This window comes from Protopterus annectens, chromosome 4.part0 (assembly GCF_019279795.1).
Source record: "Protopterus annectens isolate FY-2018-M chromosome 4.part0, PAN1.0, whole genome shotgun sequence".
Lineage (NCBI taxonomy): Eukaryota > Metazoa > Chordata > Ceratodontiformes > Protopteridae > Protopterus > Protopterus annectens.
Window position 1 is genome coordinate 1,091,643,025 of NC_056733.1, and position 16,451 is coordinate 1,091,659,475.

Below are 16,451 nucleotides of genomic sequence, written 5' to 3' on the forward strand. Positions count from 1 at the left end.
TGTACACATATAAAGATGTGTAAAGGATGCAAAAAGCTCCCTCACTAGCCTCAGTAAGAAGCTGAGATCCCTCATAAAATCCTCAAAAGCTAGTTATGAAAATAAAATTGCCAAAGATTCCAAAGACAACCACAAGGCATTCTATACTTATGTCAGTTATCTAAATGGCAATGCTCAGATCTGCTCTGAGCTACAACAGAATGGCATTAAATATACTGAGCCCAAGGATATTGCCAATATCCTGGCAGATCGATTTAGTGCCAACTTCACCCCCCTCTCACCCCTTAAAGGGCCCATCTCAATACCAAAAGATTGTCAAATTCTGCTAATCATGGCCACACAAGTAGAAACCACACTCTCCAAAGCTAAGAATACAGCATCCATGGGACTAGATGACATCCCAGGCTGTGTACTACATGAACTACAAAATAAACTGGCACCTCACCTAAGTGTCATGTTTAATCATAGCCTCACCTCAGGCTTTGTGCCCACTGAGTGGCACACAGCTACAGTTATCCCACTCCACAATTGGGGATCCACCTTGGATCCCGGGAACTACCATCCCATCAGTCTGACGAGCCTGATCTGCAAAGGCATAGAATGCATTATCATGGAACTTATAAACAAATACATTGGCAGCCTTCAAACACTGGACCCCACCCAGCTTAGATTTATGAAGGGCCGATCTTGTCTCCTGAACCTGATTGACTTCTTCAAATCAGTCTCCAGAGCTGTGGACAAGGGTAAGGCAGTCCACACAGCCTATCTGGACCTTGCCAAAGCCTTTGACACCATCCCCTGCTCTGGAATCATAGATAAACTTACTAAGCTGGGCATAAATCCCTGCATCACTCGATGGGTTGCAACTGGCTTACTGACAGAACCCAGACTGTAAAACTAGCCGACTCCAAATCCAGCTCCAGACAAGTGACAAGTGGAGTACCTCAAGGTTCAGTCCTGGGACCACTCTTGTTTGGCATCTACTTCTCTGAAGTACAGGCCAACACTAAGGGACTCTGGCTAACAAAGTTCACAGATGACTGCAAACTGGGAGCCATTATTGAATCACCAAATGATGTGAATATTCTACAAAAGGGCCTTATAGAAACAGATGCCTGGTGAAAGAGCCATGGGCTCAAGCTTAATGCCAAGAAATGTATAGTTATCCCCTCTGGAAAAAAAACATGTACCCATGAACTACCACATAGGTGGCAGTACAGTAAACATCGAAAGTGTGATGAGAGACTTAGGGACACAAGTGGACAGTGGTTTCACCTTCGATAACCACATCGCCACAATGGTAAAGGAAATCCTTCTATGTGGCACACCTCATCACTAATGGCTTTTCATCCAGAAAAAAGGAGGTCATTGTCCCACTGTACTCATCCCTCATTAGACCCATTATACGTATGTATTTACCTCACAAGACATCTGCAACAGCTGGAAAGGCCACAGAAATACCTCACTAAAAGAATCACAGGCCTTAAGCAGATGCCATATGCTGACTGTCTAAAAAAACTCCAGCTATACTCTGTGCCATATCGTCTACTCAGAGGCGATCTTTGCTTAACATACAAGGCCATGTCAAACCCTGAGCTGTTGTACATGCTCCACTTAAAGAAATCCCAATCCCTCAGAGCCACATGCTCCAGGGATCTAAACCATGTCATCACAATGAACAAAACATGCTGGAAGGATAGGCTCCTGACCCAGAGACTCCCCATACTCTGGAATATACTGCCCATATATGTCAAGCAGAGCGTCTCCTTGGCCCTCTTCAAAAGGAACCTTGATGATTGGATGGGAAATAGTAAATTCACTCCGGGGATCATGTTTCACCCTGCTAGACAGGGATCCATGAAAGTAAATATTGTGGGAAGAAATATTCAGGGAATTGTTATGGCTAGGCTTGTATAGGCCCTAGGGCCGATAGCCTAGTACCAGCCTATGAACCTATGAACCTAAGAGAGACAGAGAAAAATGGGGTGGATAACAATAAGGTAATGCTTATACATTGGAACATATATATATATCTATCTATCTATATTTATCTGTATATATATATATATATATATATATATATATATATATATATATATATATAAAAAGAGAGATAGAGAGCTGGAAATTATTATATACAGATATTTCTTTTTCATAACATATGTGTGTGTGTGTGTGTGTATATATATATATATATATATGGTTCCCATTCAGAAGCCTGAAACATCATAAGCCTGAAAATCAAAATCCTGAAACCAAAAGCCTGAAAATTCAGAATCCTGAAAACTCAAAATCCTGAAAGCCCAAAATCCTGAAAGACCAAAATCCTGAAACTCAAAATCCTGAAAACACAAAATAGACATACTGATGTCATTGTGGCTTTGCTATTGTTAGCCCTGTGGTGTTAGGTCATGCGTTGGGGTCAGGTAAGTTGGTTTTATTTTAGGGTTAGGAGTTTAAGTGAGTTAGGGTTAGAGCAGTTAGGCATGTATGCAATAGTGACAAATATTGGGGTTAGGAGCGGTTTAAGTGAGTTAGGTTTAGAGGGTCAGGTGAGTGTCGATAGTGTGGACCTTAGGGTTAGGGTTAGGGTCAGGGTCAGTTGGTAGATATTAGTGTCTTTATAGTGACATATTAGCATTATTTGTGTTTTAAGGATTTTGAGTTTCAGGATTTTGGTCTTTCAGGATTTTGGGCTTTCAGGATTTTGAGTTTTCAGGATTCTGAATTTTCAGGCTTTTGGTTTCAGGATTTTGATTTTCAGGCTTATGATGTTTCAGGCTTCTGAATGGGAACCATATATATATATATATATATATATATATATATATATATATATATATTTATGTATAAAAGAAAATGGATTTGTATATGTATGTATATATAGAGATATTACATATATTTATAGGAGTGTCTCATAAAATATTGAATGCTCACAAAAGGAATTATGAAAAATGTGATCATTGTAGATTGAATTTAAAATGATCAAAATATGCAAAAGTAAAATAATTTTTTTTGCTGCAGCCCCCACACCCCCTGCTAATTATATATACCAACTCTGCTACTGCTCAACAATGTCGTAAAGGCCAATTACCTTAACCCACTGCAAAGGGGTCTCATATGAAAGACTGACAAAAACAGAATTTGAAAGAACATTCACTCATACAAGCATTTGCTTTTTTACAACAGTAAAAATGTTTGCTCATATGAGTATTTGCTCTTTCAAATTGTAACCACTTATAGATATATATGCACTATATATTAATATAGCTGTAGTACTACACAAACTTACATACACACACACACACACACACACATATATATATATATATATATATATATATATATATATATATATATATATATATATATAGGTTCATAGGTAGGTACTAGGCTATTGGCCCTAGGGCCTATATAAGCCTAGCCAAAAAATGTACCCTGGCTTTCGCCACCAAAGAAAATTATTTTCCTGTACCCCTGTTGAGCAGAGCCACAGAAGTAATCCCTGGGGTGAATTTCCCATTTCCCATCGAATCATTAAGATTTTTCTTGAAGAGTGCTAATGAGGAGCTCTGTTTGACATAGATAGGTAGCCTGTTCCAGAGTATGGGAAGTCTCTGGGACAGGAATCTATCCCTCCAGCATGTTCTGTTTATTGTGGTGACAAGGTTTAGGTCCCTAGAGTGTGTAGCTCGGATGGATTGGGATTTCTTTAAGTGGAGCATGTCCAACAGCTCTGGGTTTGACATAGCTTTGTATGTTAGGCAGAGATCGCCCCTGAGTAGGCGATATGCGATGGAGTAAAGCTGTAGTTTTTTGAGATGGTCTGCATAGGGCATCTGTTTGGGGCCAGTAATCCTCTTTGTGAGGTATTTCTGTGGTCTTTCCAGTTGTTGTAGATGTCTTGTGAGGTACATACCAAAAGGGGCATTGTACTCTATAATGGGTCTAATGAGTGATGAGTAGAGGGGAACAATGACCTCTTTTTTTCTGGAAGAGAATCCTTCAGTGATGAGATGAGCCACGTAGAAGGATTTCCTGACCACTGTTGAGACTATTGTCCACCTGTGTCCTAAGGTCTCTTATCACATTTTTGGCATTAAGTACAGAGTTTTTGCCAAAGGGGATGACGATACACTTTTGGGCATTGAGCTTCAGGCCATGGGTTTGACACCAGGTATCTGTCTCAGTGAGGCCCTTTTGTAATTTACCCACATCGTTAGGAGTTTTGATTATGGCTCCTAGTTTGCAGTCATCTGCAAACTTTGTTAGCCAAAGACCTTCTGTGTTAGCCTGTACTTCAGAGAAGTAGATACCAAACAGAAGAGGACCCAGGACTGAACCCTGTGGTACTCCACTTGTCACTGGTCTGAAGTTTGATTTGGAATCTGCTACTTTCACAGTGTGGGTTCTGTCCATGAGCCAGTTGGCAACCCATCTTGTGACATAGGGATTTATACCTAGTTTAGTGAGCTTATCTATAATTCCAGAGTGGGGGATGGTGTCGAAAGCCTTGGCAAGATCTAGATAAGCTGTGTGAACCATTTTACCCTCATCTATGGCTTTGGTGATTGCTTCAAAGAAGTCAATCAGGTTTAGGAGACATGATCTGCCTTTTACAAATCCAAACTGGTAGGGTCCAGAGTTTGGAGATTACCAATGTCTTTGTTTATGAGTTCCATGATGATATGTTCAATGGCCTTGCAGACCAGGGTCGTCAGGCTAATGGGGCGGTAGTTCCCAGGGTCCATCGTGGCTCCACCTTTGTGGAGTGGGATAACCGCCGCGGTGTGCCATTCAGTGGATACAAAGCCTGAGGTGAGGCTATGATTGAACATGGTACTTGGGTAGGGTGCCAGTTCATTCTGTAGTTCGTGATGAACGCAGCCTGGGATATTGTCAGGTCCCATGGATGCTGTGTTCTTGGCTTTGGAGAGTGTGTTTTTACCTGTGCAGCCATGATTATTGGAACTTTGCATTCTTCCAGTATAGAGATGGGCCCTCTAGGGGGTGAGATGGGGGTAAAGTTAGCACTGAACCTATCTGCTAGGATGTTGGCAATATCAGTTGGTTTTGTATATTTAGCGCCATTGTGCTGTAACTCAGAGCAGATCTGAGTGTTGTCATTGAGATTCTTGATATAGCTATAGAATGCTTTGTGATTGTCTTTAGAGTCGGTGGCAATTTTGTTTTCATAACTAGCTTTGGAGGATTTTATGAGGGATCTCAGCTTCTTACTGAGTTTGACCAGGGAGTTCCTCTAGTCATGGGATTTTACTCTTTTTTGCAACAATTTCTTTCTTCTGTTGTAGAGTTTGTTTATGGCAGAGGACCACCAGATTGGCTTCCTTTTTTTGGAGGATAACATCTTGGCTCTTTTAGGGATAGCATGATCCATGCACTTGTTTAAGTGCTTATAAAGTGCATTTGTGTAGGATTCAGCAGTCATACCTCTATTGTCCATCTGCATGGGTGTCGTGAAGTTTGCCACTTCTGTCTTAAGAAGTGTGAAGTTGGCTTTGGAGAAGTTTTATACGATGGTTTCCCTAATTGGGGGTGGGGGTGGGATGTGGATGTCTAGGCTGATTAGCTTGTGGTCGGATCTGACCAACGAGGAATTGACCTCTGGTGTGGAACACCAGTTTCCCATGTTGGTAATGACCAGCTCTAGGATATTGCTGCCCCTGGTGGGGGTGTGAATAGATTGATCCAAGGCGTTGGAATTTAGGAATTCTAGAAAACGTTGAGCAAAAGAGTTGGTACATGAGTAGTTTTCCCAGTTAATGGTGGGGTAGTTGAAATCACCCATTATTAGGGTGTTGGGTTGTACCCTAATACTTTCCAGTGTATCAAGAAATGATATACACACACACACACACACACACACACACACACATGTATAAGGCACACAAATATAATACAGACAAGTTAGGGATGCCTGGAAATAGCATAAAATAATAAGAGAGTTGAAAGCTAAAAATTAGTCCATGAGATGATAAATAGATGTTAATATATAGATATAAAAATAATTGAAGCTAGAGTGAATGAATGAACCATGTACAGAGCTAAAAGAGAGGACAACAATAATTATAAAAATAATAATATTAATAATAACACATGCAAATGTTGAAAAAAGTAAAATTTGATTTGGTAGGTGACAAAAGATAATACAAACATTGAGAAACTGGAAGCTCTGTTTTATGGATATGGCTTGCAAGATACAAGTAGTGAAAATGTTTTTAGTTCTTTTAGTTATATATACAGGTCAGGCATAGTTTTATCAACCAGAGGTGAATTTGTGGAAAGCAATTAATAAGGAGTTGAAGGATTTTTTTCTGAGAGAGAAAGAGGGCAAGAACCAAGTGGGTGAAGTTGATCCTTGCAATAGAACAAGGTAGTTTGGGGTTATTTGATTTGAAGGGGTATTTCAGAGCTACACAGTTAAGGCTCATATACATTGCAAAAGTAGAAATCTCTAATTCAAAGTGGATGGTGATGATGATGATGATGATGATGATGATGGTGATGAATAGAAAGCTATAATTCAATGTGGAAAGTGATGATGATGATGATTATGATGATGAATAGAAAGCTATAATTCAAAGTGGAAAGTGAGGATGATGATGATGAAAGGGGGGGAAGCTCACGAAATAAGGTGAGATTGGGATTTTGGATTCAGATCCTTGAAGAGAATAACAATAACCATGCAGAATATTATGTTCATAAAGTAACAAAATATTGTAAGAACTAAGCCAACATGAGAATGGAGAAAGGAGATTTTGCTGATATGGATGACTGCAATTATGGGTATAGAGAATAGGAAAGAGGGGCTGGAATTTACTGGGGAAAACTGGAAAAGGATCCAAGGTATTGGGAATGAATAATTAGAGAGGGAAAGGTAATAGAATTTGAAGAGGCAAATAATACATTTGCACTGCAGGCTAGAGATTGCCTTACCTGTCAAGGATTGATAAAAGAGTATAGGCAAAGAGAAAGGAATAGGGGGATCCTAAGTGAAAGACCAGCACTGGTAGAGTTTTTAGTAGAAAAGGGATAATTAGTTGGGCATATAAAATATTGCATGATAGCTATAGAAATAAGTCAGAGGAAGTTAAAAAGGATTGAGAAGAGAGATTGGACAAGCAATTCACAAAGAAACAGTGGGAGGATATATGTATGGCTCCCAAATATGCAACAAAGTTTAGAAGATTTAGGATTTTTACTTGGAAGTGTTTGCATAAGTATTTTTACACTTCAAGCAGACTCCAAAGAAATTTTCCTCAGGCGGATTACAAATGACGGACGTGTGATGCTGAAGAAAGAGCTAATTGGAAACATATTTTTGGGAGTGTAATGAGCTAGCAGACTTTAGAAATTCCTCACAGACTACTCTGAGGGTGAGCAAACTGGTGTAACTAAGAAAATGATTTTATGAGCTGTTACAGAATTGGACTTGCCTAGGTACAGTGAGGCCTTGCTGAGTTTTATTCTGGTGGCTGCCAAAAAACAGTTACTAGAAAACAGAATCAAAGTCCAAACCAACTGTACTAGAAGTAATGAATATAACAACAAAGATAAAAGAACTGGAAGAAGGATCTTTAGAAAAAGTTAGGAGCAATATACATAGAAAAAAATGGGAATTGTTGTGGGAATGATACATAGGTTCATAGGTTCATACTAGGCTATCTGTCCTAGGGCATTTATAAGCCTAGCCAGAGTGTGTTTGGCTTTCACCACCTATTTTAAATCAATTTTGCTATGCCCTTTTTCGAGGTTAGTATACTGTGCCTCTGTCTAACAGTGACACAGAAGTGATACCCGGGGTAAACCTACGATACCCCATCCACTCATCGAGATTCCTCTTGAAGAGAGTCAATGAGGGACTCTGCCAAACCTGGACTGGGATTTTATTCCAGAGTGAAGGGAGCCTCTGGGTTATGAATCTGTCCCTCCAGCATGTCCTATTTATTTCAGTGCTGAGGTTCAAGTCTCTCGAGCGCGTAGCTCAATGGGATTTGGATTTTCTAAGGTGCAGCATGTCCATTAATTCCGGGTTGGACATGGCTTTATACGTCAGGCACAGATCGCCTCTGAGCAGGCAGTATGCCACTGAGTAGAGCTGGAGTTTCTTTAACCAGGCAGAATATGGCATCTGTTTGAGCCCTTTGATCCTCTTGGTGAGGTACTTTTGGGGTCTTTCCAGTTGCTGCAGGTGTCTGGTAAGGTACATCCCAAAAGGGGCATTGTACTCAATTATGGGCCTGATGAGGGATGAGTAAAGAGGTACAATGACCTCCCCTGATCTAGATGTGAATCCCTTCATGATTAGGTGGGCTATATAAAATATTTTTCTAACCACTTTGGCCACGTGGTTGTCAAATGAGAGATTGCTATCAACTTGGGTCCCCAGGTCCCTAATTACTTCTTCTGTACTTAATGGATTACCACCTATGTGGTAATTTGTGCACTTTGTTTTGCCAAAGGGATGACTATACACTTTTTGGCGTTTAGCTTGAGGCCATGGCTCTGGCACCAATTGTCTGTTTCTATGAGGCCCTTTTGGAGGATGCTTGTGTCAGCTGGAGAGTCGATTATAGCGCCCAGTTTGCAGTCATTTGCGAACTTGGTCAGCCACAGTCCTTCCGTGTTGGCCTGTACCTCCGAGAAATATATACCAAACAGGAGAGGTCCCAGGACTGAGCCATGTGGGACACCACTTGTAACTGGTTTGGAGTCTGACATGGCTCCAGCAATTCTAACCATGTGGGTTCTGTCCTTGAGCCAGTTTGCAACCCATCTAGTGACATAGGGGTTTATATTTAAGATGGTGAGCTTATCTATAATGCCCGAGTGGGATATTGTATCGAAGGTTTTTGTGAGGTCCAGGTAGGCTGTGTGGACCACCTTCCCCTCATCAATGGCCTTGGTGACTGTTTCAAAGAAATCGACCAGGTTTAAGAGGCAGGATCTGCCCTTAACAAAGCCGAACTGGGTAGGATCCAGTGTCTGTAGGTCCTCAATATCTTTTTTTATGAGGTCCATGATGATCCTTTCCATAGATTTGCAGACCAAGCTAGTCAGGCTTATGGGGCGATAGTTTCCAGGATCCGTTGAGGCACCACCTTTGTGGAGAGGGACCACTGTTGCTGTACACCACTCTTTGGGTACATATCCTGTGGTAAGACTGAGATTGAACAGTAGTTTTATGTTTGGGTTTAGCTCTTCTTGGAGTTCATGTAGGACGCAGCCCGGGACACCGTCTGGTCCCATTGATGCTGTGTTTTTTGCTTTGGAGAGGGCGGCTCTTACCTGAGCATCTGAGATGTCAGGGGGGCAGCACTTTGCTGGGATAGATATTCGGGCTTTTGGTGGGGAGGGGGGGTGGTTGCGCTGAACCTGTCAGCTAGGATGTTGGCAATGTCTGTGGGTTCGGTGTATTTTTTGTCATTTTGGACTAATTTTGAGCATATCTGGGAATTCCCACCCAGGTTCCTAACATAACTAAATAAAGCCTTGTGATTATCCTTAGTGTCCTGTTCAATTTTTCTCTCGAAGCTGGCCTTAGACGATTTTATGAGTGCCCGTAGTTTTTTGCTAACACTGATCAGAGATGCCTTCCCTTTTTGGGATTTTGCTCTATCATGTAGTAGCTTCCTCCTTCTATTGTATAGTTTGTTTATGGCTGGGGTCCACCAGACAGGACGTCTGCCTCTGGAGGATTGGGTCTTGGTTTTATTTGGGATTGCATGATCCATGCATTCCTGAAGGTGTTCATAGAATGCGTTTATAAAGGATTCTGCGGTCTGGGCCGTATTTTCCACAGGCCCGGGAGCTTTGAAGGATTCCACCTCGGTTTTGAGGAGTGTGAAATTTGCTTTAGAGAAGTTTTTCACTGTGGTTTTCTGGGCAGGGGGTGGGGTCGGGATGTGAATATCCAGTGAGATTAGTTTATGGTCTGATCTTACCAGTGAGGGATACACTTCTGGTCTGGAGCACAGAGTCCCCATGTTGGTGATGATCAGGTCCAGTATGTTTTCCCCTCTTGTGGGAGTGGTAACAAGTTGTTCCATAGCATTTGAGTTTATAAGTACTAGGAACCTTTGAGCTAGGGTGTTGGAGCTAGAGTAATGCTCCCAGTCTATGTTTGGGTAGTTGAAATCGCCCAATATAATGGTGTTTGGAGAGACCTTCATATTTTCCAGTGTTCTCAGGAAGGCCAAGTGGGGTTCCTGGGTTTGGGAGGGTGGTCTGTAGCAGGCTGTAAACCGGAAGGCAGTTTTACCCACTGTTAGTTGCACATGGATAGTATCTGATGCTTTGTGCTGTGCCACCAACCTGGAGGTGTGGGTATCTTTGACGAGTATTGATACTCCCCCTCCTTTTCTGGTTCAGTCCAAGTTTTGGGGCCGAAAAGCATGGTGTGAGGTATAACCTGGTAGTGCTGGGGTGCTCTCGGGAGCCCTGAACCAGGTTTCTGTTACTGCACAGATATCGATGTTCTCCATGCTAAGGAGAGTTTCGAGTGCGTGCACCTTGAGGTTTAGACTTCTGGCGTTGAGTAGCATTACTCTTAGTTTCTTATCCCTTGTGATACCTATGGAGGTGGGTTTGTCTTTTGTGCCTTGCCTAAAAAAGGCACTATGGGGGTAGCAAGAGCCTTTGCCAATATCAGAAAGCCTAGGGGTGACAGGTGCAAGCCGTCCCTATCGAAGCATCGTGGCCTGTTGAGCATGTCATCCCAGGCTGACAGGCATTGGATCCCCTTTGAATGACACCAATACTTAATCCAGTTGTTGAAATTGATCATTTTGTCTTCATATTCTGGCATCATTCTTGGTGAGGGTAAGATGCTACTCAAGGTCAGAGTCATACCGGCCTGGGCCACATGCTCAGAGAGCTCCTCTATGTCTCTTTTCATGTAGTCCAGGGAGGTACGTCTCAGGTCATTCACACCAGCATGGACAATGACTGAGTCATATTTGTACTTGCCTTGGAGTGACCTGAGTGCTTGTGTTATGTGGCGGATCCTAGCGCCCGACAGGCAGCTCACCGTGACCTTCTCCTTGTTCAGCCTGGTGAGCGGGACGTCAGTGTGCCTGATGATAGAGTCACCTATTACAAGTGTATCAGGTGTGTTGTTTAGCCTTAAGGGCTGTGACTGTTTGGCACACTGGCTTTGTGAGCTATGTGTTGCACGTGTTTTGTTTTGGGGTAGTGGTTGCTTGGGTGTCTGCTTTGGGGGTCTCTGCTGCTTAGGCAGATTTTTATTTAGAGCCTCCGAGTATGTTTTTGTGTGTTTATGTGTTTGGTTTGCTGTCGTGGTAGGTCTATGTGAGACTGGAATTGTAGTGAGTGTGGTTTCCTTCTCCTCCTGACAGGTTTTGCCAGTACTGAGTTGAGAGAGCTTAGCCTCCAGTTTGCCTATATGGTTGCATCTCTCCCATGTGTTGGAATTTGTTGGGAGGAGGAGAGGGTTGTCTGCGTACATGAGGCAGTTGTAACATTGCCTCAAGATTCCCAGATTCACCAGCTGGACCAGAGAGGAGATTGACAACTGACCTTTGGACATGCTAGAATAGTATTGGGAATTCCTTTATAATTGAAAAAAAAAGGGCCAATGGGTAACAAGGTACTCAAGGGGAGTTTGTGAGGGTGTAGTGCTTTTAATTTTTTAGTGCTGACATATAATTGCTTTAGTGAGCAAGTGCCAGATAACTTAAATGCAATGTGTTAAGGTAACTTAAATGCAAAAATGACAAACAGTAACTTTCTTTCAAGTGAAACAAGGAAATGAGTACAGTAAGCAATGCAGATGTCACTAGGGATCCACAGAAGCACTGAAAAGCTGCGTTTTAGGTGGAATTAACGTTTCAGGAAAATAACAAGCAAACAAGCATACAAACAAAGCTAGATTCAGCAGGCCTGGATTTAGACTATGCTACAGCAAACAAGGTGTACCAATTCCAGTAAGAAACAGTTCATATATGCAGGCACTATAAGCCTTTAACCAGAAATTCCCAGCTCAGAAGGGCAGAGTCCAGCCTCTCCTCCCACAAGAGTGCAGACCACAAACCTTCTTAGTGTAAAATAACTGGCCTGAAGCCCAAGTGCTTAAACCAGAACTAATACACTTTTAGAATAACAGACACTGAGCCCTCAATCAGCAGTTCCCAACTTAGAAGGATGTAAGCTACCTGTCCTGCCACCACAGTGCAGGCCACAAACCTTCCTAATGTAAAACAACTGGTCTGAGCCCAAGTGCTTTATCCAAACGACTTAGAATGATAGCTACACTTTAATCAAGTTACTACCAAGCAGTAATAAATACAATTGAATACTTTAAAGAATGCCTGGATTAGTGCTCAAGTTATATAAACAAAGCTAGATTCAGCAGGCCTGGATCTAGTCTATGCTACAGCAAACAAGGTGTACCAATTTAGTAAGAAACAGTTCAAATATGCAGGCACTATAAGCCTCTAACCAGAAATTCCCAGCTCAGAAGGGCAGAGTCCAGCCTCTCCTCCCACAAGAGTGCAGACCACGAACCTTCTTAATGTAAAATAACTGGCCTGAAGCCCAAGTGCTTAAACCAGAACTAATACACTTTTAGAATAACAGACACTGAGCCCTCAATCAGCAGTTCCCAACTTAGAAGGATGTAAGCTACCTGTCCTGCCACCACAGTGCAGGCCACAAACCTTCCTAATGTAAAACAACTGGTCTGAGCCCAAGTGCTTAATCCAAAAGACTTTGAATGATAGCTACACTTTAATCAAGTTACTACCAAGCAGTAATAAATACAATAGAATACTTTAAAGAATGCCTGGATTAGTGCCTGGATTAGTGCTCAAGTTATACAAACAAAACTAGATTCAGCAGGCCTGGATGTAGTCTATGCTACAGCAAACAAGGTGTACCAATTTAGTAAGAAACAGTTCAAATATGCAGGCACTATAAGCCTCTAACCAGAAATTCCCAGCTCAGAAGGGCAGAGTCCAGCCTCTCCTCCCACAAGAGTGCAGACCACAAACCTTCTTAATGTAAAATAACTGGCCTGAAGCCCAAGTGCTTAAACCAGAACTAATACACTTTTAGAATAACAGACACTGAGCCCTCAATCAGCAGTTCCCAACTTAGAAGGATGTAAGCTACCTGTCCTGCCACTACAGTGCAGAGCACAAACCTTCTTAATGTAAAACAACTGGTCTGAAGCCCAAGTGCTTAAACTAAAAGGCTTAGAGTGAGTTACACCAAGCAGTAATAAATACAATTGAGTACTTTTAAGATGACGCAAAAGCAAAATAAAGTAGGAAGAAACAAATACAGTAAAAGCAGATAATTTTTTTTTTTTTTGAGTGAGCAAAGGAGATGGGCCCAGGAGGAGTATCAAGTGCAAATTTACAAGAGGGGCGGGCAGTTTCAAAGCTACCAAGATTAACACCAAGACAGGGAGGGTGGGTGAGGACCTACTGAAAAACAGTCAACTTCCAGCTAGATATTGCTCAATGCAACACAAACAAATTACTTTAAAAAGTGCAGATAAAAGTTACTTAGCTACACTTATGCATTCAAGTTGATATCATGCAGGTCTTAACCGGCCAAAGCTCACAGTTTAAACAGAAGATAATTCACTGTACCACTTGTATAAGACAGAAACTGAATAACAATGAGGGAAACTACCCCCACCTATCACTGGCTATGCAGGTTTTTAACAAGCCTTAACTGAAAATACCACATGCACTACTGAAAAAAGTCAACTTCCAGCTAGATATTGCTCAATGCAACACAAACAAATTACTTTAAAAAGTGCAGATAAAAGTTACTTAGCTACACTTATGCATTCAAGTTGATATCATGCAGGTCTTAACCGGCCAAAGCTCGCAGTTTAAACAGAAGATAATTCACTGTACCACTTGTATAAGACAGAAACTGAATAACAATGAAGGAAACTACCCCCACCTATCACTGGCTATGCAGGTTTTTAACAAGCAAAACATGCAAAATAATGTTTTGGCAGAAGAATCAGGTTTAATGGAAGGCAGGAATTGAATGAGCTATGTGATGGTTGATTGACAATGACTGTATAAATATGTGATGTATAACATTGGTAACTGAAAATGCGTCAATATAGTTTGTTTTCATTTATATAAATATACAATTGTCTGTGTCATATGTGATAATTCAATAAAAGATGCTTGTTTAAAAAAATGTGTGAAGAAAAAATGGTTTGGGGTGTCAGGCATGACATGGTATTAGCCTAGACAGATGCTACACCAAATGCTGCTTGTGTAAAGAAAATGGTTTGGGGTGCAGGTATCAGCTTAGACAGGTGCTGTAGCAAGGAAACAGTTTAGGGAGTAACCTACAGGTTATTCCTCTGCATTTGAGGGGAAGTGATGTAGGCCATATGGCAGTCAGTGACTTGTCAGAGATGATTAGACAAAAGATAAGAATTAAGAATGAATGCTGGTTGAGGGCTCATATATTATGGTCAGAAGGGGTACGGAGGTTGATCGGGCAGAGGTGTTTAGGTCCATTCAAATGGTGGAGGGAATGTGTCATGCAATTAATAACACATGGAACAAATTAGTGAAAGATATGCAGGGGGGTTTACATAATCCATCCAGACATCACGACCAACAGGCCGGACATGTGCCAGAGGGATGGGGTACATCTGTCACCGAAGGGGATGCAGCTGTATTACTCAGTCCTCAGGGCTGGGTTATCTAGTCTCGGCCTGGAACTCACCTAGGTGAGGAGATGTGTGTGGCAGAAGGAGGGATAAAATCTCCCCTCCTTCTACATTGAAAACCGGGAAAGGTAAGGGAGACCAAAGGCAAGTAGGAGAGAATACAGGATTTACCAGCTGAGCCTCCTGAAGGGGGGGATGGTTACCGAAGACTTATTAGTCTGGCATCTCCTGGAATGATTGGGTTTCTAATCTTTTGATTAGTAAAATTGGCAATAAACATGTGGCTGCATCCATTTAATCCACTATGAGTGGTTACCTCTCTCTGTACATGTACTGCATTGACTATAAGGTAATAAGTTGAAGCAAATAAGTTGAAAGGGGTGCTGCCGATAATTGCAGGCATTTTGATGAAGTAGGCTGGTGAGAATCTAAGTGCAGGAACAGGTATGAAAATGAGAAAGAGATTATACTTGGTGGGGGAAAGATATACGTTGAGAAAAGGAAGACATTGCTAGCTGCTGTGACTATGGACAGCTGTATATGATCTCAGACAACACAGGCCAGCAAGCAGGCTGCAGCCAGCCATCATTTGTTTGAGGTGGGGTCAGCTCAGGCAAGGTAACAAAATGGAAGGGAAAGGATGTAAAGAGAAGAATTAGGGTCAGGTAGGGACAAGATAGGTTAGCAGGGGGGGAGAGATAAGGTGCAATGAAAAGGCAGGAGTCATAGGGGTCTGGATAATTTCACTTCAGTGATGCAGGGATGCAGGATAGCTGTTTCCTACCTGACCCACCTCCTTGTTAAAGCAAGGAACAACTGAGCACTGAGAAGTGAATTGTGTTATAGAAGTGCCACAATTAACACTACTAGTAGATCTGATAGATTGGGTACATATATGTGTAGGGATTGTGCAGCCTGTAGGTATATTCACAATGGTAGGACTTTCTCGCATCCCTCTAGGAAGTTCAGCCATAGTAGCAATCTTTATGCTGACTGCACTACATCAAATGTGGTCTATTTTGCCAATTGTGTAGTATGCTTCAGTGTCTATATAGGCAAGACCAATAGACGTTTGAAGGATAGAATCCTAGAGCACTATAGAGACATCAGAAATTGTAAAGAAAGTAGTGCAATTGCTATGCACAGTATGAGCACAGGACCTGAACATAACTATAAGTTCCTAGTTCTGAAGATTCTGCCAGAGAAACAGAGATGGGGCAATTTGTCAAATGATACAGAAGCTGCCGAACAGAGATGGGTTATACATTTTAATGCTGACAAACCCCCAGGTTTGAATCAAATGGTGTCGCTTAAACCTTTTTTAAAAGCCCGACCATTGAAACATTGACTATTCCCGATGGTAAACTATATGGACATATTTATTTATTTATGTATCATTGTATTTTATATTATGTATTTTAGTTAGGAATACATACACACTTATATATCAATGTCATGCATTCTACAGGCTAGTTTATTTTCATAGTATATTTTTTCTATGCATACACCCCTTATATACACATTTTTTATATATATGTATATATACCTATGTTGTTGTGTCTTTCGGCTTTTCCCAGTTAGGGGTCGCCACAGCGGAACTCCAGTCCGCTAATGATTGGTAGTTGATTTTTATGTGTCGAGTTACCAGCCCTGACACACAACCTTCAACGAAGGTACGCCCATTCGCGCATGTCATCACGCAGAAGACGGTCTAGCTGAGAATCAAACTGGACAGCGTCTTACCGTGAGGCGACAATGC